Raw genomic sequence first — 25,586 nt, forward strand, 5'->3', positions numbered from 1 at the left:
ATTTAAGTCAAATGTGATACACTTTCTTAAGTTAAATTATTTAACTCTTAGTTAAATTACGATATATTGGTTACGTTTACATTCGAGAGGTGCGGCCTGATCTATAATGCGACCCAAAATAGGTCTAGACATCAACTATTTACGCCATAAGTGTCAATTTGAGATTAACAAATACTGATAGGTTGACTTATCAGGTTATAAGCGGCCTATTTCAGGTCAGGTCATCAAAAACCGAAGGTCTAATCTACAGGTCATTTCTCAATCTCTCAAATATTTACAGCGAGGGATCTAAATAATTTAGATCGAATTTGGGACATAGGCCGCGGCCTAAATGTGGTGTAAATGTAGTTAGTAGGAACAGTGCAACCATAAAAATGATTAAAAATATAATTTAACATTATAAATTTAACAGTGTATCTTGTAATATCTGTCTGTTAATGTAATAAATTGAAAAGTAATCCTGAATTTTTCCACATTTTTAAAAAGTTTAAAACATTAGAACAACTTTATAGATGGAAGGAATAAAGATAAATTGCGGATGGAAGACATTAAATATATATAATATGTTAAGCTTTACGCTTTTAGACAATTAGCTATTTAAAAAGAGAGAATTTTATGAAATTAGCTTCAACAATTATACAATATTTATGATATTTTTTTCTTCAATTTCGAGTTATTTAATTTCATCGCAATAGGATTTTTATTTAAACGTTAGTTACGTATATGTTCAAAATTGAAAATAAACGATTATTAGATAAAAATGTGCATCCTAATTTACATTAGAGAAAAAATTGACTTTAAATCTAAAGGGTATGCGTGCAGGAAAACAAAGGATAGATCGTGTACATTTTTTATTTTAAATTAAAATTTAACTGAACGCATGCTCTTATTTTTTTCGAGCAAATATCCAAAGCTTGTATGTATTTTACTCGATATTGATACTGACGAGGACAGTAGATTGAACTTTCTGTACCTTTCGGGGAGCGAATAGAGTATATTATATATATATATATATATACACACACAAAATATATATAGGATAGATAATTACAATTTTGTTATAATGGACGGTCGCGCTAATGACACTTTAAAATCACTCTGAGGCGATATAAATTAATACATATCTCCGTTCTCTTTTAAAGACCGCGCGCGGTGACGGTAATCATATTTTTATGTTATAATGCACAACCTGCGTTTAAGCACTCGCGGACTAAAATCATCTTTTTTCGACCGTTAAAAGCGCGGAAATTCCGTTATGCAATGGGATTATGTCATTCCCGCTGTGGCGTATCCTTCTCAAATTTGCCGAAACGTTGAAAGTGCATTTCGTTTCAGAGGAAACTATTCGTCGTAAATATTAAAGCTTTCTCCAGATTCTTTAAATCGAGATTTTTCAAAAATGATATAACTTCTTTTTTTTAGCACATCATTTGGTTTTCTTAAAGATTATATCATTAAATATATGCGTTTAACCGAATAAGATGTTTCTATAATGAGTTCCTGTTTCAATATTTAGATCCTAACTCCAATTGTCAATATATGTTCGCTTGACAACAAAGATTTGATGACTAATCGTCAAAACAATGAACTAAAGGCGCAGACAATATCACTAACGTATATGCCAACTTCATACACATTCGCTTAATATCGATTTACATTCAATGTGGATAATTACGTATGTTATATATGTGTATATTTGCTTATGTTAGTATATGTTGATCATATTGTCTGGAGGCGCCATTATTCACATTGGAAACACAGGATCTCAACATTTTAATTAATCTTACAATTAGTACGTACAACATCATCTACCTATTGCATCTACCTTTTAAGCAATTTTAACTACTACATTTCTTACCGTTAATTCCATGAATTAATCTATGTATCAATAAAAAAAAAAACTTTCATTTTTTTACTAAATTTGTTGAAAAAGGATCCGTGGTTCCGAAACGTTCATTGTTTGTTTTTTTCCATTTTTAATAAATGTACTAAAACTTTAATTATAATTTCTTTATTAAATTTGATTATTGATTGTTTTATCATATGCTTTGATTATATTATTCCTTTCAACTCAAAGAAATGAGCCATTGAGCGGAATAATGATATAAATCGATAAAAATAAAATTCTAGCACTCTAAAGTGGTTTATATATTGTAGTTTGGTCATTTTCAAGTGTCACATGACACTTTCTATTTCGAAGAAGAATTTGAAGGAAAAATATACTAAAAGTAATACATTTGAAACAATTAATTTAGCAGAAATGATCTTTAGATATTTTATAATAGAATAAAATCTCCCTAATAGCACAGATCTCCGAAGAACATTCAGAAGCTATCCCTATGTCCTAAGGTCTAACGTTCGTCAGAATGTCCCTCGAATAAAGTGTGCTATTAGGGCTTTTAGGCTTCCGTGATGAAACATCGCGCAAGCTCTTTTGTCCTTTATAACAAGAAGATGTGACTTATATTATAGGCAAAATTCGTTACGGAAATTTTATTAACTTTACATGCACAATCTCTATATGTGATAAAATAAGATAAAATAGGATACGATAATAGATAAGAAGTTCCATGTATATGGAAGGGATGAAAGAGATTGCTTAGATCTTTGCCATATGAAACGCGTACGGGATGTGTGCAGATCTCGTTTACGAGAGGATGTATACACGCAAAATTGCATTCAGGCTGATGAATCACAGCGAACCGCACCGATATTAAAATTCGCATGCGGCACACGCGCACGGGAGTTCAGTCCTTTTTGTCCTCATAGGTGACAGCGCGTGTTATAAACTTCCTGAAATATATTCACGTCGCGAAGGTCGAAAAAAAGGGTTGAAAAATACACTTTTGGAGGTTGATTCGCGAAACGCTGATTGAGAGAGCATCGGTGCAGAGATGGAACGCGAGAGACGGGACACTGGTTGTACTTTAAACGACGTTCGTTAGAAGCAATGTAAATATATCTCCCGGGGACTCGTTGTGATTCTTAGAAACAGAAATTTTGCCCAATTACTTATGCTCGAATACTTTCCTAGATGTTGTATACTATGATGTTAAACTTATGGAAAGGGCTCTTTGAATGTTTGTAGACTATCTCATTAGCGATGTGAAACTTTGTTGACGCGCATTATTTTCTTGCGTTTAACTTAATACGAAAATTTAAAAGACTTAAAAGAGAAGATCGTAAAGTAGGATAAAATCATCAGTTGTGGATCACTCTTTAAAAAAAAATTTATATTTTTATCCAGAACAATATTGAACAATTAATAAAATATTTAATGGTTATGATTGATCGTAAAGATTACATTATGGATAATTTTATTTCATTATCGTTTTATATGTTTTAATTTAAATTAAGTAAAGTAATGACAATTATCCACAATTAAATCTCATGTAGTATAATTGGAGATCAATTCATCAATGCTTTATCCTGACGTTACTACATCCCATAAGAATAATAAAAACGATTTGCGCATGCATATCGTAATATATATAATGAAATTATAATTGATGATCCACATCTACAGGTAGTTCTAAGGTCTAATTGTCATGATGCAATTTTAATACATTCAAGTTTATTAGTTAATTTTATTTAATATTAGATAGTTAAAGATCAATGCTGATTAAAAAAATTAATGAAAATTAAACATTTAGCAATAAAAAATAGTTAAATTATAAATAGTAACACTTTTTGCATATAGACATGTATACTATTTTATATTCTATTTTGATACTTAAAACAAATAAATCTTTTCGATATGGGATTTGTAAGATTTAATAAGTTTTTAAACATTTTTATAATAAATTTACGCATAATAAAAGTATTATTATAACATAGTGGTTATAACAACACCCGCCGACACATTTAATCTCAACTGAGCATATAAATGTTGATTTTATTCATGAAAGCTAATGCTATTTACTAGTTACTATGAAAGCCATAAGGCAATTCTTATGATATTACATTTTGAATAAATTTACACATACATATGTTAATTAACTTCGCACATTTAATTAGTTAACGACATCAATAAAATGTGTAGCACTGTTCTTAATAAATTAAATTCAATTGACACTTGAAAGAGACAAAAAAAAACAACTGCTAAAAAATCTTGTATTTAATGGAAAATACTATAATTATTAAATATAAAACTATAATTATTTAAATATAAAAAATTATCCGGAACTAGTATCTGTTCGACATCTAATGTTTTTATCCTATAATAAATCGATACTATGTTAAATAATATCAATGGAACTTTTAGCGTAATTGTATAATATAATTTATACATTATAACATAATTACATTAATTTTCACATACTTTAATGCTTCTTATAAAAGGCTAGTGAAAAGTATTTTTTTAAATCATCTTTGATCATATCATTTATATTAATAGTAAAGTAAATATAATAAATGAGTCGTTGGGCATAATAGAATTATGAGTTGGCAAAAGTAAAATTTGAAATATTTGATAATACATATATATATATATATATATATACATCTATTAATTATTGCAGTCTTAATAGTGTTTTGGCGTGACGTGCAGTTTTAGAGTCTCTGTGTTTCAATAGAAAATAATTAAAAAAGTGCTGAAGTGGCTAGATCTCACGTTGAGTACTTTTGTGAGCTCTTTTATTTTTTTTTTTTCAAAATGAAGGAATTAGCACTTGTACTGTTGTTCTATCCACGGCTTAAATTTAACTTCAAGTGAGTTCGCGGGGACAAAGAGTTACATGCGAAAGCAGCGAATACAAACCTAGCTCATCGATCGACTCGGAATGTCGTCTCGAAACACGATCGAAGCAACAAGCTATTTCGCGAGTTTCCATTACATGACGGGAGAGAGGGGAGGGGAGGGAGAGGGGAGAAGGGAGAGGAAAGAGAGGGGGGAGAGAGAGAGAGAAATGATGGAGTGGGAGAGGGAGAGAAGAGACACAGTTCGGAATTCACGAACTTGGCGTAATTACTAGGTCGAGTGGAGTGTGAAACGATGTATATCCGCAGAAAGCTTCGGTCCCGATGCTTCCTCTGGAATTGGAGTACTGCCAGAATAACGGCGTTTCAATAGCCATCTTTTGCTGTCACATTCTAGGCTCTTAAAATCCTTTCAAATCTTCATCTTTCAAAATAGATGCGTCTTGTCAAGCGCGAGCATTAATTATTAAACATCATTCACATTGCATGGAAATCGTTCTAGAAACACGTTTTACTGTTCTCTTTGAATTCTTCTCTATAGATTCTCGCTGAATCGATTTTTACTTAGGAAAGATTTTAGCCTCTTTCTCTCTCTTCTGCGATTGATTAGTAGAGGAAAAGATAGTATTATGACACCCCAATTACATTTTGCACAATAATTTAATAATCAATATTTAAAATTTAACAGTTACATGCGTTAAAATGTTGTTCAATCGATTCTGGACTTAAAGTTATAAAATATTTATTATTTAAGATACTATTAATAAAAATGTGGCGACATTGCATAATGATTCGAAGAAAAAATTGGGTGGCAATGTGGCCTTCCATAAAAATAGCCTTAAAATATTAATTTTGTTTAAAGAAAATAGTATTTTATTATAAAATTAAAAAAGTAAAATATTTTAAAATGTATGTAAGTGAATGTATATATATATACACATAACTTCTGCATGTAAGCTGCTTAATACTAAAAATCTTAGTACTAAAAATAGTACACGTAATATAAACTATAGATTAATAATAGAACTACAATCGATTATCAAATAATTATTTTGATATGAAAACCTCAAAAAAGAAATTGTGAGTAATTGATACCCATAGAGAGCCACATTAGCAAAATGCCATGTTATTGTTTAAATTTGCTTAACTCAAAATATATACAGTCAACATAAAATAAAATAGCAAATAGTACACTCAAAAATACATATATTTATATAATACGTTCAAATTTAAGAAAAATGAGGAAGTAGGTATAATTAAATGTTAAAATATACCTCAGAAACGTTTCGAAATACTTGAAAGTAAATATGCGTTATAATAAGTACTGACTATTGAATATTGATATTAGCTTTATGGTGTAACAGCGAGCTACTGAACAAATAATTCCATAAGTAATCATTAGGATTTGCTTTATAATAGCGGAGATATTAAGGGAGGCCGCAATATATACATTGGTTGGAGAAATTTTGAGAATTTAATGAAAATGTAAAGCTGTGCGAAAATGTGCGGAAGCTCACATCTATTCTTACAATATTTAACTTTAAAAAAATAGTTTGTCTCTTAATTATATTATAATTATGTAATTTTGCTGTAAGGGGCTTAATTGTGAAATTAAAAATATATCCTGCATGAAAAAAATTTACTAATTTTTAATACATATATTTCTTTAAATATGTAGTACTAAGTAAGAGTTAAACAGAGTTTAAATTGGATTAAATTTGACACTCTTCTATCTAGAGTGTCTCGGAGCTAAGCATGGCGTGATTTAACAGTATACAGTAAATAAATATTTATTTAATAAAAAAATGGTAGTCAAATCAAATTAATGATTTTTGTATCAAATGAATATATGTATACATTTAGTAAATATTTACTCAAAACTATTCAAACAAATATTTATTAAAATTTAGTATTTTTCAATGTAATGGATGTTGAATCAAATAAGAATTAAGAATTAAAATTTTTTATTAAAGAAAAAGTATGGATGATAGAATAATTCTACTAGTTATTTTAAACGGTAAAAGACTCGACATCTAATACCTTTGTATAAATCATTAATGAAATATTTTACAACCAGCCGTTACATATCCGTGTATTAATTAATTAATTGTTCTGAATTATTCAAAAGCATGGCGATTGGAGAATGTGACAATAATGAAACACGACGATTCCCTCGAATACAACACGCTCATTTTCTCACAGCACAATTAATATTTTAAATTACGTTTTACACCACGTACTTCACAATGGTATCGTGATATTTAAACGTTATTCCTGTGACGTTGCATTTTCCATTAATTATAAGTAAATGCTGCCGCAAGCGTCCTTAATTACTGCACCTGCTCGGTTCTAAATAAGAGGCGCAGCGTCTGAATAAAGTCGCGTGGTAAAATGCAGAAGACGAGAATTCTGCTCTTCTTTCTTTTACGAGGTTTTTTTGCCATGACGGAAAGCAAAAAGATCGTAGCCGATAACTACGGCCGTGAACCCAATTAATTGGACATCATCTTCGACTGGCACCTCGTTTCGCTTCTGACTCTATTCGAGATTTCCAATAATTCTGATATCTTGACAAGAAATCTGATTAGGCTCCCTTGATATTTCTTACGAGCTTAACATACAACAGCAGCGTCGTATTTCTGTACTACAGATGCGAATAAAGTTAAACGAAAAATCGATGGAAAAACTGATTTCGGTGATACGATTAAAAATAGATTTGTAATTTTTGACACATTTATGACGTTCGCACAAAGAATCGATAACATCGTTAAATCGCGCACGAACAAATCGCGTTATAAAAGATGGTAATAAAAAAAAAACCATTATTTTAACGTAGATCATTTTTCTCGTTTTGAAATATATATCTTCTATTCGCTAGAATTTCTATATAGTTTATAAATAGAAAACGGATCGCTCGGTAAATTAATCCTTCTCGAGAGCTTGAAATCCCTCGACTCTTACCAGTCATTATAATCTTACATCAAATTTATAGGTACACGATTTTGGCTGTTCCTCGCGTGTAAAAGTAGACAAACTCTCCTTGTGAGAGACGGAAAGAGAAAGAGAGAGAGAGAGAGAAAGAGAGAAAGGGAAGCACGCGATCGACAAAAATATCTCGGTGTAGCGTCCGAAATAAAACGTGCGCCAGCAAGAGAGAGAGAGAGAGAGAGAGAGAGAGTGAGTGAAAAGCTAAGCCAAGAAGGAGAGAACGTAAAGAGACATTACGTGACTCCAAACGCGCGCGTTGCGTACAAATGCGAATTTTTTATTGCCCCAAGTCTCGATACCGCGAGACGTCGCGACGCCGGGTCGTCGGGACAATAACTGTGGAACGACGTGGGACACCGCATTGTATACGGCGGATATATACGTTACTTATCCCTCGCCGCCGATATCCACATCCACGCTTCAACGGGCGTCGTCGAGGACGCCGAAAATACACGCTACACGCGGGTAGTTCGCGCTCGAGTGCTCGAGCGGGTTGAATTGGATTGAATATCAAAGAATATCAATTCGATGCCGCGTAAGGCGAATAATCGCGCGGAACAATGATATCAACGGGCGTCGGAACGGATGCCAGACGCCATGTGGAAATGCACGAGTTTTTGCGGACTGCGGTCGGCTCGGCGATCGTTCTTGTCAGTGACCGACGGCTAAGAAAAGCTTCTGGCTTCGTGCGTGACATATATCGGGTGGCGCGATATTTCCATATTTTTGTGTGTGTGTGTGTGTTTGTGTGTGTGTGAGACTGCTCTTACAGCGAATTCGGTCTCTTGCGTTACACTGGATTAGTGCATACTAAAAGCTGATATAGGTATACATGAAGGTAGCAAAATGAAATGTAAAAATATTGTATATGAATATTTTACACGTGAAAAACGCTATTTTTGATCAAGACGGTCTTCATGTCAAATATTTCTTGAATTTGTACAATTTCCAGTTCAAGCTAACTGTGTGCCGATTATTTGTTGGTCTTGAAACACAGTTTCAATTGAAGCTGAAATGATATCACAAATTAAATTTACAAGTAATTTATTATTGCTGCGAATAAGCATCTTAGGAAGCTGCTAATGATTTGATGCTAATAAGCGTCTTAAAAACTGTAAATAATTTAAATGAAAAATTACTGGCTATTTAATCATTTAAGATAATCTCATCATAAATGATTAAATAACCAATAATTATATTGTCATGTTATTTAATAGAATATTGGTATATGTATTATTTCACTGTCAAAGTTGATTATACTGTTATATTGAATTTACGTATTTTATATGAAGCAATCTCCAATAAGTACTGCTAATCCAGTGTAGTGCAAATTCACTATTAGTAAACTGAACGGTGGTGAAACGCTATAAAACGTAGAAGTACAGTCGTACAAATTTCTGGCAGAAGGATAAAATTTATACTCGCTTGGATATACGTCGTCACTAAATAAACAGATAGTATTGTTGTTGTGGCGGAAAAATAATCGACTTGGAGTTGAGCCATTGAGCTTCGAATGGCGATATAAGACAGGACTGATAAGTCGTACATTTTATGGGACATTTGGTACATACATCTCATTCGCGTATTTATATGGGATAAATTTTGTTGCTTTTCAGTTAAATTTATTGTGACAAGTAAACACGATTTAAATATGATTTTACAGATATTGATATAATTATCCATTTATTGCAATACTTTATTTTTATTGTCAACGCTGTTATACTCAAAGAAAAAGACATAATGACAACTATGCAAGTTTTAGGTGTACATGGAAAGAGAAGTTTTACTGAAACATCTAAAAATAGGTATCCATGATAGTCTAAAAATAATTTTGATAGACTATTAAAATAATTATAAGACGCTGAAATTAGTTGCTAAAATTTTTTGCATTACTTAAGCATTTTACATAATTATTCTGATAGTCCAACAAAATTATTTTCAGATCTGAATTTAGCTAAACTTTTAGATACTTCAGCGAAGCCGTTCCTTCCGTGTAAAATTAATGTACAATTGAATAAACAATTTTATAGTTATTGCAATTCTAAAATATTCAACTGTGTCAACATTAATTTTACATATAAAATTTGTATATTTGTCATTTTGGTTTTCATCTATATGTAGTTGTTGCCACTATATTTTTCTCTGAATGTAGAAAAACTACTAGAAATCCGTTTTACTCGTAAGTTTAATATATCGCCTACAATAATGACGCCCATTTTCGAGCTCGTTTATTAAACGTTGATAAATAGCTTTGTATTTCCTCGAGAAAGCTTAATAAATTACTCGGACGTAAAATACCAAATTAAGTTGCTTCAGTTCTGATTTTACTGAAGAGTATTTCGCTGTGTTATATTTTCATGACGCATAAGCCAGATAGGACTCAAAAGCTTCATGCTCAATTAGACGCTCTCTTCCACAAGTAGTGCACTTCAGAAACGTGTTAGCGAGGATTGCAAACTGTGCAACGGTTCGGCTCTCTTTTATCGCTACCTACTACTTGGTGTAGTAAGACATCGCTTCCAAAGGTTTCCATTCACATTGTAGCGAAATTCCGCGAGTCTCTCGCTTTACCTCTGATTCCGAAATATTCTCCTAGAATTATTCTCGTCACCGCTTTAGCATGAAGGAACTCAATCCCGATATGCATGAAATTACCGTAACCCGTAGCCGACCAGCGAAGCTTGCCTTTTGGAAAGAAGCGGGAATGTCGTTACCATTGTCGTCAGAAGTGTGTTGGACTGAATTACGTGCTCGATAGTACTTTTCGGGCTGCACCTCCAAAAGATTTCGAGTCGCGAAGCTCTAGACCGTTCACGTAGGGAACGACATTGTAAATGGAAATGAGCCAACTATAAGCTTACCCGAAACGAAATGGTAAGAACATGCTTACACATTCACGTTCTTGACCCTACACATTGAATTTTGCACGGGTGATGCTTACTCATAAAATATCACATATTTATCAAAATAAAATTTTTATGCATAATTCTTTCGAGCTTATATAGAAATAAATCCATATAAATTACCTGTTGAATAAAAAGTAACCGCAATCATATCGTCGGACATATATTCATATTAAACGTATAAAGTTTAAACTGTAAATATTCTATTGAGTTTACCAATATTCTCAAATATCTAATGTATCTGAAACAGAAATTACTCAGAGATTATAATTGCTCAAGTCCTTTCAAGAGTGAACGATATCGAGTATTTAATTGTATTGTATTGCCGCGCGCAATTATATTAAAAAGCTCTTTTTTATTTTAATTTTATCACATAAAATTTTAATGAAACATTGTAATGCAATCGATTCTCTGCCAATCTTACGTAGTAATTAATTCAGATTTGATTTAATTGAATTCGTAGATTCGACTCTTCGGATATTAGATCCAGGATTATCCAAGATAATATAGATACTCGGATTTATGTAATCGGATATTAAATCAACTAGATATTTACAATCTTAAAATACCACTCCCAATATCCCTGCTTTTCAACAATAAACAATTAAGATTATTATCACATATAACTTATGGTTATCACATGTATTTTCGAAAATGGATAATTCTCGCCCGGAAAATATACAGGCATTGATGTACAACTTAGCATTAAGGGCGCATTCTGAGTATACCCTTAAGGAGGGAGAAGAACGAGGCGGTCTCCTTTTGCATTGGTAATCTATGTCACAATTTGCAATTACAATTGGTGGAAACGCCAAGAATGTCAGTTTCTATACGGTGTTACCGTATCATGTATCTTAGTCACATATCATGCATATCCACGTTAATTCTCTTCACGTTGTTTACTGAACTAATTTCCAATCATTAAGGAGCACGAACTTGAGGTATGCATGCACGTTATAGAGAATTGTTACTATTATGCCGTAGTTAGTTATAACTAACTTTTCATCTTTTTCTAGTTTTAAGAATAAGAAAAAGACGAAGATTAAATTAGATCGAGATTAAAGTAATTAATTTAATCTACATTTGTAGAAATAGCCATCAGTTACTGTTAACGTAAGAAAATTTAATTTTATGATTTTATTTTACATTGAAATGATATGATTGTGAAATTTTTATGAATAACATTTTTTTAATTCTTATATATAAATTTCCAAATTTTCATAACGCACATTGTTCAATAACGATAAGCAATAATTATAAATAAAGCGTATTTTTCTTGTGACATGCAATAAGTACAAAATTCTTTTGATAACACAAGGGGAAAAATAGCACAGCTGTCCTTGGAGAATTTAAATTTATTATTATTATGATATATATATATATATATATATATATATATATACATATATATATGAGACCTTTTTTTCCCAGAATTTGATTTCAGCCTGAAATGTAGCATTCGTAGCCCGCAGGTAAAGCCTCTCATGATTTTTCAGATCATTCCTACTACGGTAGAGAGCGTCAATTCCGAGGGTTGTAAGCCGAGGGGATGGCGACGATCCGGCATGAAAATAAAACGATACTCGGCGTGACGCACGTAACGATCCGCACGTATCTGGGGATCTTGATGGATCTGACACAGCTGATCGCGATAAAGCTAGCAGGCGCGAGGTTGTTGAAGCTCAAACAGTTGTTGGCAAGAATAAACTTGAAAAAGCGCGAATGTGCACTCAATGCCAGAATAAAGCGCGCATTGGAACCGAGTCAGAGACATATGAAAAGGTCAACCCTCTCGCATCACGTCTCGCTGAAAAATGTATCTTGCACACACGTAATGTTATCCTAATTCGTATCGCATTTATAATACATGATACTTTTCTCACCGCGGTTGAATTACCAGTTATCCACCTAACTGTCCGAGTACGCAGAACGAGATTACTTCTTCGTGCGCTGGCGAGGACACGAAACTCCCGCATAAATTGAGCATACATTTTCCTGTTCGACCCGTGCTTCTAACATAACGTATATGCGCGACAAATCGCCTTTACACATCAGTTACCCGTCTTGCAAATTGTACGCCACACGAGCACTCCTCGACCTACATATTTAAAAGGACAAATATAAATTAATCTATCAAATTTTAATTAAAGGCTGTTATGGACTGTTTTATGGACTTAGATGAAAGATTGAAATACGTTTAGATGAAAATACAGAAATCATGCTTTACCAAATATGGAACAAGTATCAATTATTTTCATATGAAAATGACATACATACTTTAAGAGCAAATAATTAAATTTTCATCGGTTTTGTAAGAGCCATCGTATTGGGGAACAATTTGTGTCAGTAATTTTAATTAAAATTTTGCGAAAGTATACAGGCTTTACAGGCTGATTGAAAAGTACTCGGTCATTAAAACATTCCCTTCGGGGCCATTCTAATTAAGCGTGTTGGTTGATTACGAATAATTAGTCCAGGAGATCCATATTTCTATTTGGGAGCTGTGAGAGGAAGAAAATGCAAGAACGCGAAAATCGATTCTATTGATTTTCTCTTCAGCTTCGATTTTCGACACTGCTTGCTGGTCGTATACTTAAACCTACGCAATTTAATTGAAAACATCTAAGTACTCAGAAGTGTACTCCATTAGACGGTACTCATGTTACTTTGCAATAAAATCCGAGAAATGTTGAAAAATGATGGCGAAATGGCCTCTGTAAAACCTTATTTACACTTTTTTTATTAGCAACTTGTAAGTAAACTAGAAAACTAGCAGCTAAAAAAATATAATTTATAGAATTATATAAAAAAATACAGTTTATAGAATTACATATTTTAGAATTATATTTATAAAGTTATAATTTGTAAAATTATTAATATTTTTAGGTACTAATTTTCTGATTTGCTAGAAAACACGTTATAATTGCTAGTAAAAAATATTGTAAATCAGGTCTTACATTTTCGCTCGCATTACTTTGGATACAGAGAATCGCCAAGAAGTTATATTTACCGAATATAATTTAATAAAGAGAAAATAATGTACTGTGTTTCCTCAATAACGGACAATATTTTGAATTCAAATTTTTAACGATTTCTCAAATTACCTCTTTTAATCCATTCGCGTTCCTTTTAATAACAATACGTTGAACGGCGACTTATAACTGACGCTGTTCAATTTTTTTCTGGGCTTCATTGTGTCACTCTAGAGATTCACGTTATATAAATTTATATACATATAGACATACGATAATCCTTCCGTCATTTCACTTGCGGTCGTTTCTGTCAATATTGGGTAGCTTCATCAATCTTCGTTATACAAAGAAGAGTAAGTACAAGAATATGACAGAGAAATATGGGAAAAGTGATTTCCAGAAAAATACAACAATTTCGAATGTATAAAGCCTCAATTCGTATCAATATTGTTGGAACATGAGGTTTAATATGATCGTGACATATCGCAATTTACCGACGAATATAAGGGAGCACTTTCGTATGAGTATAGCGTGCTTGAATGAGCTTGCGGAAGTGACTACGGTGACGCTACTTCCCTCGTAAAATTACGTGTACTGCAAAGATTTACGGGCGATAACTTGAATATCTTACGTGCGAAAGTCGAGAAAAATATTCCCGTACCACGTGAAACACAAGAAGGCTATTTTAACGGACGGGTGTAACGTCCGACGTTGACTCCGGGAGGGATTCAGAAATGGAACGACATCTGATAGCGGGCCATCATCGGGAGAACCACTTTACCGTCGCATCGCTCATTGAAGAGTGGATAGGTGAGTAGGCAGCTAGACTTTTGCCTTTCACACGTCGGGCTAAGGAAAGGCGAGGGCTCTTATAAAAAACGGAATTGCTTCCTTCAGAAACGTGCCCTGCTTCCCGAGGCAAAGAACGGACAAGTGAAGCTTGAATTACTTTTAGCTGTAAATATATTCCTTAGGGGGATGATTTCTCCTAGATACGTATATTTGTCTCTGTCTAAATTCACGATTCTAAATAGGATAAGCGCGACGCAGGACACGAGTCTTTTCCTTTCTTTGACAAGAAGAGACAAAGTGTGATATACGAAGTATTTATTTAATGTAAAATAGAGTTTATTGTGCGTTTCCTTCTTTTTGATTCCTTTAGAGTCTCCGTAATGAGAAAAATTAAAATTCCTGTCTCTCTGCAACGAAATAATTGTACATAAATTGACGATACGTATCATTCTGTTTTAATTTGATGATTTATATGCCACTACTTTATCAAACTTAATTCTAATCGGTATTCACTCCGAAGTTTCCTTAACTGTAGTTGCGAGTCCAGTGTATTTTAAGTTAATGTATCTTTGTTTAAAGTTAACGTAAGTGAGCGATTTTTTTATTTTAAATGTCAAAGTTCGAGGAATAAAATTACATAATTTAAAATTATGTAAAATTGTGAAAAACGTGTGTCATGAATTTTTGCAATATAATTGAAGAAAATGTCCACTGAAATACTGATTAGATTTAATAATAATAGTACACATTATACAAGGTGAGTAAAAAATCTATTATTCTTAATCTAAAGTAAATCTTATTTTCACTTTTGCACTGAAAATTCATTTTTATGTAAAAATGAAAATAAGAGAAACAATCTCCAATGATTTGATTTTAACGAATGTTATCCAGGACATGATGCTGAACAACATTCAAAAAAAGTTTTAGTCGTCGATTAGACATCTCGTAATACTAATGCTGGCGGTATTGTAACTTTCAAGCTTTATAACTCGAAAAGTATTTTATGAAAAATAACTTTATTCTAGTGTTTTGAAAAGCTCTCGATTCCACCAGCTATAAGATTCGGGAATCAAAAGTAGGGTGTGCCATTTAAAAAACTCAATGTGACCTTAACCTGATTTTGGCGACGCCACCCAAAGTCAGACTAACCAGTGAATAGATTATTTAAAAACCTTAAACTTTCGTAAGAAACATTTTTTAGTTTTCGAAATATTTCAGCGGACCGGAAATTTTTGCTCACCTTATATAATGTATTTATAATAATACTATATGTTATACAATAATAATATTAACAACATAAAACTTTTTTTGAAGTATACAACACGCCACGCGCGCGCAAATTGCCAATAAACCTGAAATGCTCCATTAAGATTATCACAAGAGAGGGATAATATGCTTTGATCCATATTTCTTACATCAAGAGATAATTTTTTGCAACTTGATATTCCGCTTCGGACTTTATCTAGACAGGTTGATGAATTATTGAATTGCACCGTGTATGACGTGGTAGATGCCACTTATGAGAGCGTCAATGATGTAGATATACTCGATGGGCATAAAAATGTTCGGACACGTGGCGCGAATCATCGAGTATAAATGCATTAAGGGAAGATGAAGCGATATAGTGGTCATGAACAAGAATCAGTCAGATACATCCACACACAATCGGTTCGTTATCGGTGATACTAGAAATAGGATCATGAAAAGTAAAGCGACATGTTCAGTAAAATTTTCTTACAACCTCCATTTTCGCGAAATATACTGTTCACATTACGTTTCCATTGAAACGTTTTGTAGAACTTTTGATGACACTGTACTATTAATGAATTCAACAGTATCTCTTCCCTTTGTCTTTTCAATAGATAGGTAAAAATAATATTATGTTTGTATATAAGAAAAGTAACATTAACGTTTTACTGAAACATGATCTCTGGTAAAATTTGAATTTTTCATTCAATCTTCAATTATTTTGTAAAACAGAATGTTAAATTCTTTTATCTATTTATTTTTATATAGTCGCTTTTATTGGACTTTCACTGAATGATTCATTTTATGATACAATTAAAATTGTCAAAATGCAAAAATGATAAAAAAGATATCAACTTTTGAATATCCGAAATCAATTTGTTTTAAAGCGAAATTTTTTATGTCTCATGTTCTCAATTATATTTTAATATAAAATAATTACCTATTTTAACATCAATAACTATTTTTTTTTTATAGAGAGAAGAAGAATGAGAAAAGTTTGTGGAGGATACGATGTAACATGGGATTTTATTTGTTGTCCAGAGAGAGTTGATCCAATGAATTCGTAATCTCCCGTAGGATTTATCTTTCGACACACGTAATATAATATGAAAAAGGTCAAAAGGAATTAATAATTAATGACAGAGAGATATTTTTTTTGCACATTTCTTATCAACAATAATCTTTTCTAGAATTAAAATTGACTCGTTTCATTTTTAAACGAAATATATTTCGTCGAAAATGAAGAATATTTTAGTGTTTTCCATTGTTACTTTGGTATACAATAGTATCTCGACAGAAGCGCGTAGTTTAATATTTGTTACGGTGTGTAACGTGGCGTATATTGTATGTCTGCTTCAGATGAGCTCTATTCTATTCATTTTGACGATTCGCCAGGGGATATTTTAATACGTAAACTGTGAACGTCATTCGTGCATCGCCTGCTGAATTTATTTCAACCATAATCACAGTTCCTTTAGTAGTTACATAAAACTGAATAAACCGTAGCATTAACACGCATTTCATATAAATGTATAAAGAATACTCGTTGTTGTAATTAAAGGTAAATTAAAGACAATTATTAATTATAAATATCGTGCTTATAAAAAGAAATTAGCTTTACAAAATGATTATATCGCTCCTTTTTACTTCAAAAATGACACAACTCTGACAGAAAAACATATAATTTTAAGTTGTCACCATGAATGAGTTAAGCAAACGCTAATCAATCATCAAATGAATTAACTTAATCTTATTAAAAAATGTCACAAAATTGTCACAACTCAAAAGAGTGGTTTTTTTTTTAAAGATTGTGAAAAGTAGAATAACATTTGATGTTAAGAATATATTCTTTTTATTTCATTCGGTTAGTCGATAATTTTCTGTCAAGTAAAAAATAGTTTTCGTCTTTTCTAGGAAACTCAATGTTTGCGCTATCACTTTTTAAGTAAAGAAGAAGTAGAAGTTCTTCTTCTAAATTTATTTACATTTCCAATATATCGAAAAGTAAAAACAAGCCAAAAACTAGAAAATTAACTTACATGTTCGAACGTTAATTATATGTTTAAGTACATATAATTAAGTACATATTAAATACATATTAAAGTACATATTTAAGTACATATTAAATGCACCTAATCATAATTACTTGATTGTTTAATATCGAGACTAGTGGAACCATTTGCACGACAATTTGCGTTTGCGTTTCGCGATGCGGAATTTAATAAAAATCTTTGGTATCTGTGTTTCTCTATTTGTTTATCTGTGTTTGAAAGCGATGGGAAAACCACGATGTGTCGCGCTATATGTGCGTTCTCGCGTTACGTGCACGGCATCGGTAAGTCTTCCCTCTCGTTCCACTTTGAAATATTAATTTATGTGATACCCGTTACGCGAACAAAGTCTGAAGTTGAACTTATGATTCACGATGTCGGCATCAACAATATTGAGAGGGTTTCAGCTCTGGTTTCCTTGGAGACCGCATGAAACCAAGATCGCAAGAAAATGAAGAATACGGGGAAACGTCATTACATACTTTTGCTAATGTTACAATACTCCATTCCTCCCAGACCTTCAATTTTCTATTTGCCAATTACTTTACTTTTTGTACTTTCCTTTCGGTTCTTTTTAGCCATAAGTATATTTCTCTAACTTTCTTAGGAACGGCTTTATGATTCTTAAATAAAAGACCAAACTTTGCATTCTATCTCTCTTCATATTTATTATACCTCTATTCTCTTTTCTTCATAATTGAAGACAAAACGTATTTTTAAAAAAGATAATTACAAAGAGTAATATCTTGAATTATGTTTTATCGTTACAATATAAAAACGCGTGCGTATATTTCTTGTTCGTATATCGATAAAGTAAAGTTACAACGCAACATAACGTTGCCTCTGAAAAGAATAAAAAAAAAGTGGCAGATTTCTGAGCGACATATTTCACTAATAATCTCTCCTCTATCTACACATTTACGACTTGACTTACCCTATGCATAATCGCAGGTCGCATTGTTATCCGGTCGATTATCAGCTCAGCGCGTTTAGAGTCGGCGGGAAACGGAAGGAAAGTATGCAAACGAATTAAATAGACGCGGAAGAGAGGTGGCACGAGAGAATGCGAAAGTTTCGAAAGTTCCGCGAAGCGGCTTATAGCGGGGCACGCACTCTGAGCGAAAATCGATAATAACGAGGCGAGAAAAGCGAAATGAACGAAGAGTAGGGAGGAGGGAGGTGTGAGAGAAGTAGGAAAAATAAAAGTAGAGGAGGTCGAACGCACGCACGCACGCACTTAATGTTCACCACCGATGTGCACCGCGGCGTGGGTGCACGCAAGAGTCCAGAAGAGCCTAGCCGAGGGCACGTCCTCGCACCACGAAGGCCCGCGCAGCACTGACTCTTTCTACTGAGCGCTCTCAGCTCTCTGGCTCTCTGCTCTCTCCGGACTCCGGACTCCGGACTCGACGGTCTCGATGTGCGAGAGATCGGTGCGAGAGAGGAAGGCGGAGCGAATTAATAACCAGGGCTTGCTTTGCCGGATAAACAGCTAATGAGCCGGAAAATCAGAATAATACGGATAACACGCGTTTTATCGTTTGCAATAAATGGCAAATGCAGTTTGCTAAATGCATACATCCTCGCTGGAAAGATCGACTTACTCGAGAGGATCCTGTTTATTATAAAAATCTTGATCGTGAATGTGTATGGGATGACCTGCGCGAGAGAGACGTGAAATTTAGTTCGAAATACGATAATGTGTGAAATATTTGGCGTTTGAGAATTTATGATAATGAAATATGCGTAATTGTATTTATAGTTTATTCGAATAGATCGGTTTTCATTTATGTCATTTTATACACCGATAGATTAAATTATCCAACAGTATTTACACAATGATGTGTACATTTCGTAATGATATTGTATTATGAACGTTTGCTCTGTCGTGTTTCTCTCAAAAGCGAACGCTTCAAACACGGTGACATGTACAAACACAACGAATTAATGTCATCGATCTGAGGCTTTGATTTTACAAACGCAAATCGCTGGGAGTTTCATGTCGACCAAACGAACCTCAAACAATCGGACGTAATCAAAAAGTGGCAACTCTGATTGACGGGCGGCCGTCTGTCTCATGGTAATTACTAATCACCTTCATTGACAGTGAACGTTCGAGGACAACGCGCCAAGATCGATTGATCGATTATCCGTAATCAGATAAGTTACACTCGAACAGAATTTCGAAAGGTCAGACGAGCTGTTCGCTCGTACACCTGAGAAACATTTTGCTCGCTCATTTGCTCGCCAAAGCCTTGCGGAAGCAAAGGCTTTAGATCTCAAGCTGAAGGAGATACAGGCGATCGATGTGTGCAGCGAAATTCTACAACGTAAATCTACCACCAAATATGTCTACATTGCCATTCATAAATTCGGGAACGCTTGCAATTTTCTTGCATTTCCCAAAAACTTTAGTATTTCGACGAAAAGAAATCATGTAGAAGTTTTTAAATATATATTTTAAAGAGGAAAAATAGAGCTTCAAACTGACGTTTGAATTTCGTTCTTGTGATATTTAGTTTTTAAATTACATAAAATTGAAATTTGATATTTTTTTAAATATTTATTTATTCTTTGAAGAGCGCTCGATTTACAATTAGATGGAACATCGGACAAAATTTAGCAGACAAGCATTTTAAAGTAGACTCTCTAAGTTCTAAAATGCTTTTTGAAAAAAATTACGGTAATGATTTTTTGCAAAGATATTAAATTTTTTATCGTGTAAAAATTTAATTTTTCTAAGATATTTTTTAATTTTGAAACTAAAAAATTTACAGAAAAAAAGGGCAAAAGGATAAAAAATATTCGTTATGTGTTTGATTCCTATAAATTAAAAAAAATTTTTTTAAACCTTTTTTTGATCCCGTATTTTATAAAATTAAGTCAAAATTTTATATAATACAAAATTCGGTATCGGTGTAAAATGTCAACGTAGCAATTTTTTTAAGAAATATTTTAAAGCTTAGGAAGTCTATTTTAAAACGATTATCTGTTAAATTTTATCCGATAATATTTTATCCATAGAACTCGTAAAAAAAATTAAAAAAATATTACATAAAATAAATATTTATTTCATGTAATTTAGGAACATAATATCATGGAGATAATTCAAATGCTAGTTTGAAGCTCTATTTTTCCTCCATAAAATGCATTTTTGAAAATTCTTTTACGATTTCTTTTTATCGAAATGCGTGAAATATGAAAAAATGCAAACGTTCTCGAATTTATGATAAATTTATAGTATACATATTCGTTATTATATTGTCATTTATGAATAGCTAAAGTTATGATTTCTCAATCATTAGCGTTTATACAACATATATAGATGACTAATTGCTATTTAACAAGATACTTAAGAGATTAGAGAAGTGTATTTGTGAATATGTATAGTGATGTAATTTTAATTTATTATAATAAGTATAGATATCGGATTCTTACGCAATTGAATATTTTTTTAGAAAGGAGATTGCAGAAATCAATTAAGAATAAAAAAGTCTTTGAGAGTCAGTGCTGTTATTGCAATCAAGTTTTATTGTATATAACAATTGAATAAACAATACATTTCAATCCTTACATTTGGATCCTCTCAGTAAATATATTAATGATAAAACTAAAACATATACAAGGATTACAGTTAAATACAATTAGAACATTAGATTATGTTAAAACTTACAAAGAATGTTCGTCTTAATGTGAATAAAATCAATTCCATATGTCAAAATGTCCATTAAATTTAGTTAGTCGTTTGTTTAAAAAACTTTATCTAAAATTTTAATATTCTCCCAATCGAAATCGTGTGCAAAATCCAGTCTACGTGCTGTAATTACCGAGTGTTGTGATGTTTTCCAATTAATATGGTTCCTATGTTCCTTGATTCTTGTCTTTAACATTCTACTGGTTTGATTCACATAAGATTGAAAAGTAAAATTAAAATAGAAATTTGTCTCATTAAAAAAGTATTCTAAATAAATATATTTATATGTGCATGTTGTGCATATTTGCATATTTCGTATATATTTTCATATTTTATCTGCATAAAAAAATCCAATGTCTAATAATAATATTACAATACATATTATATCATTATACAGGATATTCCCGAGTTAAATTCGCGTCAAACTTAAAATATGAATTTTTATGACGTCAAAAAACAAACAAAATTTTCCTTTAGAAATTAGCTCGTAACATCGCTTCGTACATCATATCGTAATTATTACATTAGTAAACCACAGCGAGATCGGTTATTCATAGATCGAATTCGTGGAACTATAAATTAATATACGGTGATAATTTAATAATCTTTTATTAGCTTGTTTGCAGCGCACTAAATTTTACTTCTCAGTTTATATTAGTATTTGTAACTAGAATATATTTCTTTTTAGCGCGGACATACGTCAAACACGTGTTGCTACGTAATTCGTTATATTCACGCGCGTTCGCTCGTCAGGAGACGGTTCGTCGAGTGCCAAGGGCTTAATTTGTGCGGAACGAGAGATTAATCTAGCGCTTTAAAACGATTTTGATGCGCGTGACTGTTTTCGCCTGTCCCCGCGAGGGCAAATCGAAATATGACTTTCTAGGGACGTACGTGCGATTCAAGCGTGCTCGTATTAAGGACGAGTCGCGTGCACGCACGGTATAAAAAAAGGAAACAAATAAATCCCACCGCTTTGACGTTTGACAATGAAAAAGTACTAGCTTTGAGTGCACTCGACACACGCATTGCAACTTGCAACGCGACGCGTTGTAACTAATAACGTTGCTGTTGCAACAGTATCTCTGGGAAAAAAAATTATATATATATAGATAGGCATTTGAAATTATTATCTCGATTTACTCTGAAATTACGATCTGCAACAAGAGAAGCGTAGTTTAAATGTAAAGATAAAATATTATTAATTTAGAACAAGAGCGAGCTTACGTTACATCTGCACTGAAAAAAATTTCTGGTTGAAAATGAATAAATTAGAATTTTCTAGGTAAATTTATCAAAATTCTAGTTGAGGTGACCGGAATTCTGATTGATACAATATTTCTGGTAAAATCTACTAGAATTCTTATTTTTACTAAAATAATTATAACAATCAGAATTCTAGTTATCTCAACCATGTAACTGTAGATTTAATCAGAAAATTCTAATTCGTCCATTTTCCACCAGAATTATTATTTAATCCAACCAGATCGTTTTTTTCAGTGCGTCTGTATCTCTCGAGGAGTCAATTCTAACCAGAACCATAAGACTCGTAACGTGTTCTCGTAAAACTTGTAAGAACTTATGACTAATATTCTAATTTTATGGCGTGTGTAAGATGTACGATTATTCATAAATATACGATTTCTTGTAAATTTTACGGCAAATAAGAAGCTGTCCGTAAAAATATTGTATAAAGGCACTTAAAAATTCTTACAAGTATTACAAGAATATGTTACAAGCCTTATGATTCTGCTTAAAATTTAGGTATTAATGTGCGAATTACTTAGTAGTTAGCAGCGTCTCGATATTCCTTCTTTTCTTTTTTAAAATTTATCTTTGATATTTCTTACGCTAATTGTGAATCACACAATTGTTAATATATGTATATAAATTGTGCCGGAATGAGGAGATGTTTGATTTGTGTAACTTAATTATTCTTGCAAGCGTTGCAATAATTACAGATTGCGCATTGTTTGTTTTATTTAATTAAAATAAAATGCGGAATGTGCGGCTGGCGTGAAAAAATGTCAAGAGCCACGCGAGTATCGATCCCACGTGTCCAGCTTGTTTTGCGAAATTTATACACTCGTAATATTAAGGTTTATATATGATATGAAGTTTGTTGGTCACGAAGAGCATTCGCGTTCAAAACGAGAGAACAAATTGTCAAGGTTGGAATACCAGTGGGATTAATGGATTAGCTCGGATGAATCGAGAAATGTATCTTTTCATGCAATATTGCATTGTCTGTAATGTTAAACGCAATGTTGCACACCATTATTGAGATAATTGAGGCGTGACTATCAGGCTAATTTTAATTTTTGCAAGCGCTCTCTCTATAGGATGTATTGTAAATGCGATTAAATTAACTTCGGAATTATTTGTCAAACAATTATACGTACAATGCAATAAGCATTCATTTGTAAATACCCGAAATGATAATTTTTAACAATAAAAGAGCAAAAACCGATGATATTTCGTATGTAAAATAATTTGTTCTCATGTAAAATAACATTCATTTTGGATAATGGAAAATATTCGCGCAGGTTTGATTGGGTTTTCGAAATATTTTGCGAATGTTGGCGAAATAACTGCCGGTATTTTATGAGAGTTTTCACCGTTTATTGCCTTTACTGGTCTTTCATGTCGTTCCTTGCATGTGTAACATTCATTAACTGTTCCTCGTTCACTTGGGAACAAAAAGATCATCGTGACATAGACTGAGTCGAACGCCGAATCCTCGGGGGGGAATGGAAAACTAGCGTTGTCACACGCGACATCGCGAGTTCTACACACGCGGACGTTCTATTTTCGAATCCATTTCACATCCACAGAGACCAAGGCACATCGAAATGGACGAAAACCGTCTGTCATTTCGGCAATCTAATAAATAATAAATCGATATATAACATACACATAACATATACATAACATATACATAACGGCGCGCAGCGTTTCTCCATCTCCTGCGAGAATTGTCAAACCTTTCCATCTCCTTCGAGTCTTGTCTCGTCTGTAACTCAATATATAATATATAGCCACGATGCCGAGAAGCGTTACAGAGTCCGACCCAATTTCCTTCGAATCCGGTATAACGACTTCGCTTTTGACCAAGTCTTCGTGTGCTCCACTCCGGAGACAATCTCGTTAGTCCTCGTCGTCGACTACGACGGCAATGGAAAAACTAATCATGTGCTACAAAGCCTTGGGGGTTAATGGTGTGTCCAAGCGACAACTTGTGTTTTTTTTTTAAATTCATGACACGTCTTAGCATGTGACGGTCTTAACGAGATTACCGGCGCTACCTCTAGCGTGACCTCTATCTTGTCGTCTTTTACCTATGGATTCTTTGACTAATTTCGTATCGATTTTTCATTAACGATAATGTCAAAGAGAGAGAAGATTCTGATATGAAGGAGTTACTATGGAAAGTGGGACGGCATCGAATTTTCGTAAAGAAGACAAAATAGTGAGAATTTACGGAAAAAATTGGCGAGATTACATGAGATGACACACGACACGAGACACGCTTACGAAAAATCAAAAGTTTTAATTTGTTCATTAAATAGTATAATATATATTCTATCGATAGATGGTTTCGATGTTTCAAGGCAGTTTGAAAATTTTTAATTTAATGGAACTATTATACGATGTATTCATTAGAGTTAAGAGCAAAATTTTTTACCGTTGAATACTCGGAATGCCTTTTTATCTAAAAAAATATACTTTAGATACGTACTTGTTTTATAAAGTAAAATTGGGTAGTCTTTTTTACATGCTCTCTGGCAAATTCATGCGAAACGGAAGGGGAAAAGAAGGAGCAAACGATCCATTCTAAATAGTTTTGCCGACGCTTCACATCGTGCCAGGTAGACATCGATGGCTCTCTTGTCTGTGGGTCAATGCCTATCGACTATTTTTACCTTATTGGAAGACAGGAAGGGTCTTTTCTTCACTCAAAGCGAAGTATTCATACATAATCCCCTTTAAATATTCAAAGAAAGGTGTAAAAGTTGTTATCGTTTTAAACATTCCATGTACCTTCAATCATGTAACTTTTATCAAGAAAGTTTTTACTCATTTTATGAATGCTTAAACTTTGTTATTCTACTTCTATGCTATCATTGTAAGATTAGATATTTGGTAACTTTCTTAAAAAGTTAAATATTCAATGATGATAAATCTTGTTTGACCAGGCAAAACCTCCTAATAATATATTACAAATGAAATAATTTGTGTG

At 32.8% G+C, this 25,586-nt stretch overlaps 1 protein-coding gene across 4 annotated transcripts in view; it reads right to left on the reverse strand.

The window, feature by feature from the left end:
* Stacl (SH3 and cysteine-rich domain-containing protein) overlaps window positions 1-19,031 on the reverse strand; it is a 69,704-nt gene extending 50,673 nt beyond the window's left edge. For 2 of the 4 annotated variants that reach the window (XM_087408182.1, XM_087408183.1), the window contains exon 1: window positions 18,587-19,031. The gene's annotated coding sequence lies outside the window, so the exon portion shown is untranslated. Of the gene's footprint in view, window positions 1-4,759; window positions 7,038-18,586 lie in introns of those variants that run through there. The other 2 variants (XM_011068665.2, XM_087408181.1) reach the window with 2 other exon arrangements.
* Between the last annotated feature and the right edge of the window lie 6,555 nt (window positions 19,032-25,586).

Source organism: Acromyrmex echinatior, chromosome 7, assembly GCF_024713525.1.
Source record: "Acromyrmex echinatior isolate Ae372 chromosome 7, ASM2471352v2, whole genome shotgun sequence".
NCBI lineage: Eukaryota > Metazoa > Arthropoda > Insecta > Hymenoptera > Formicidae > Acromyrmex > Acromyrmex echinatior.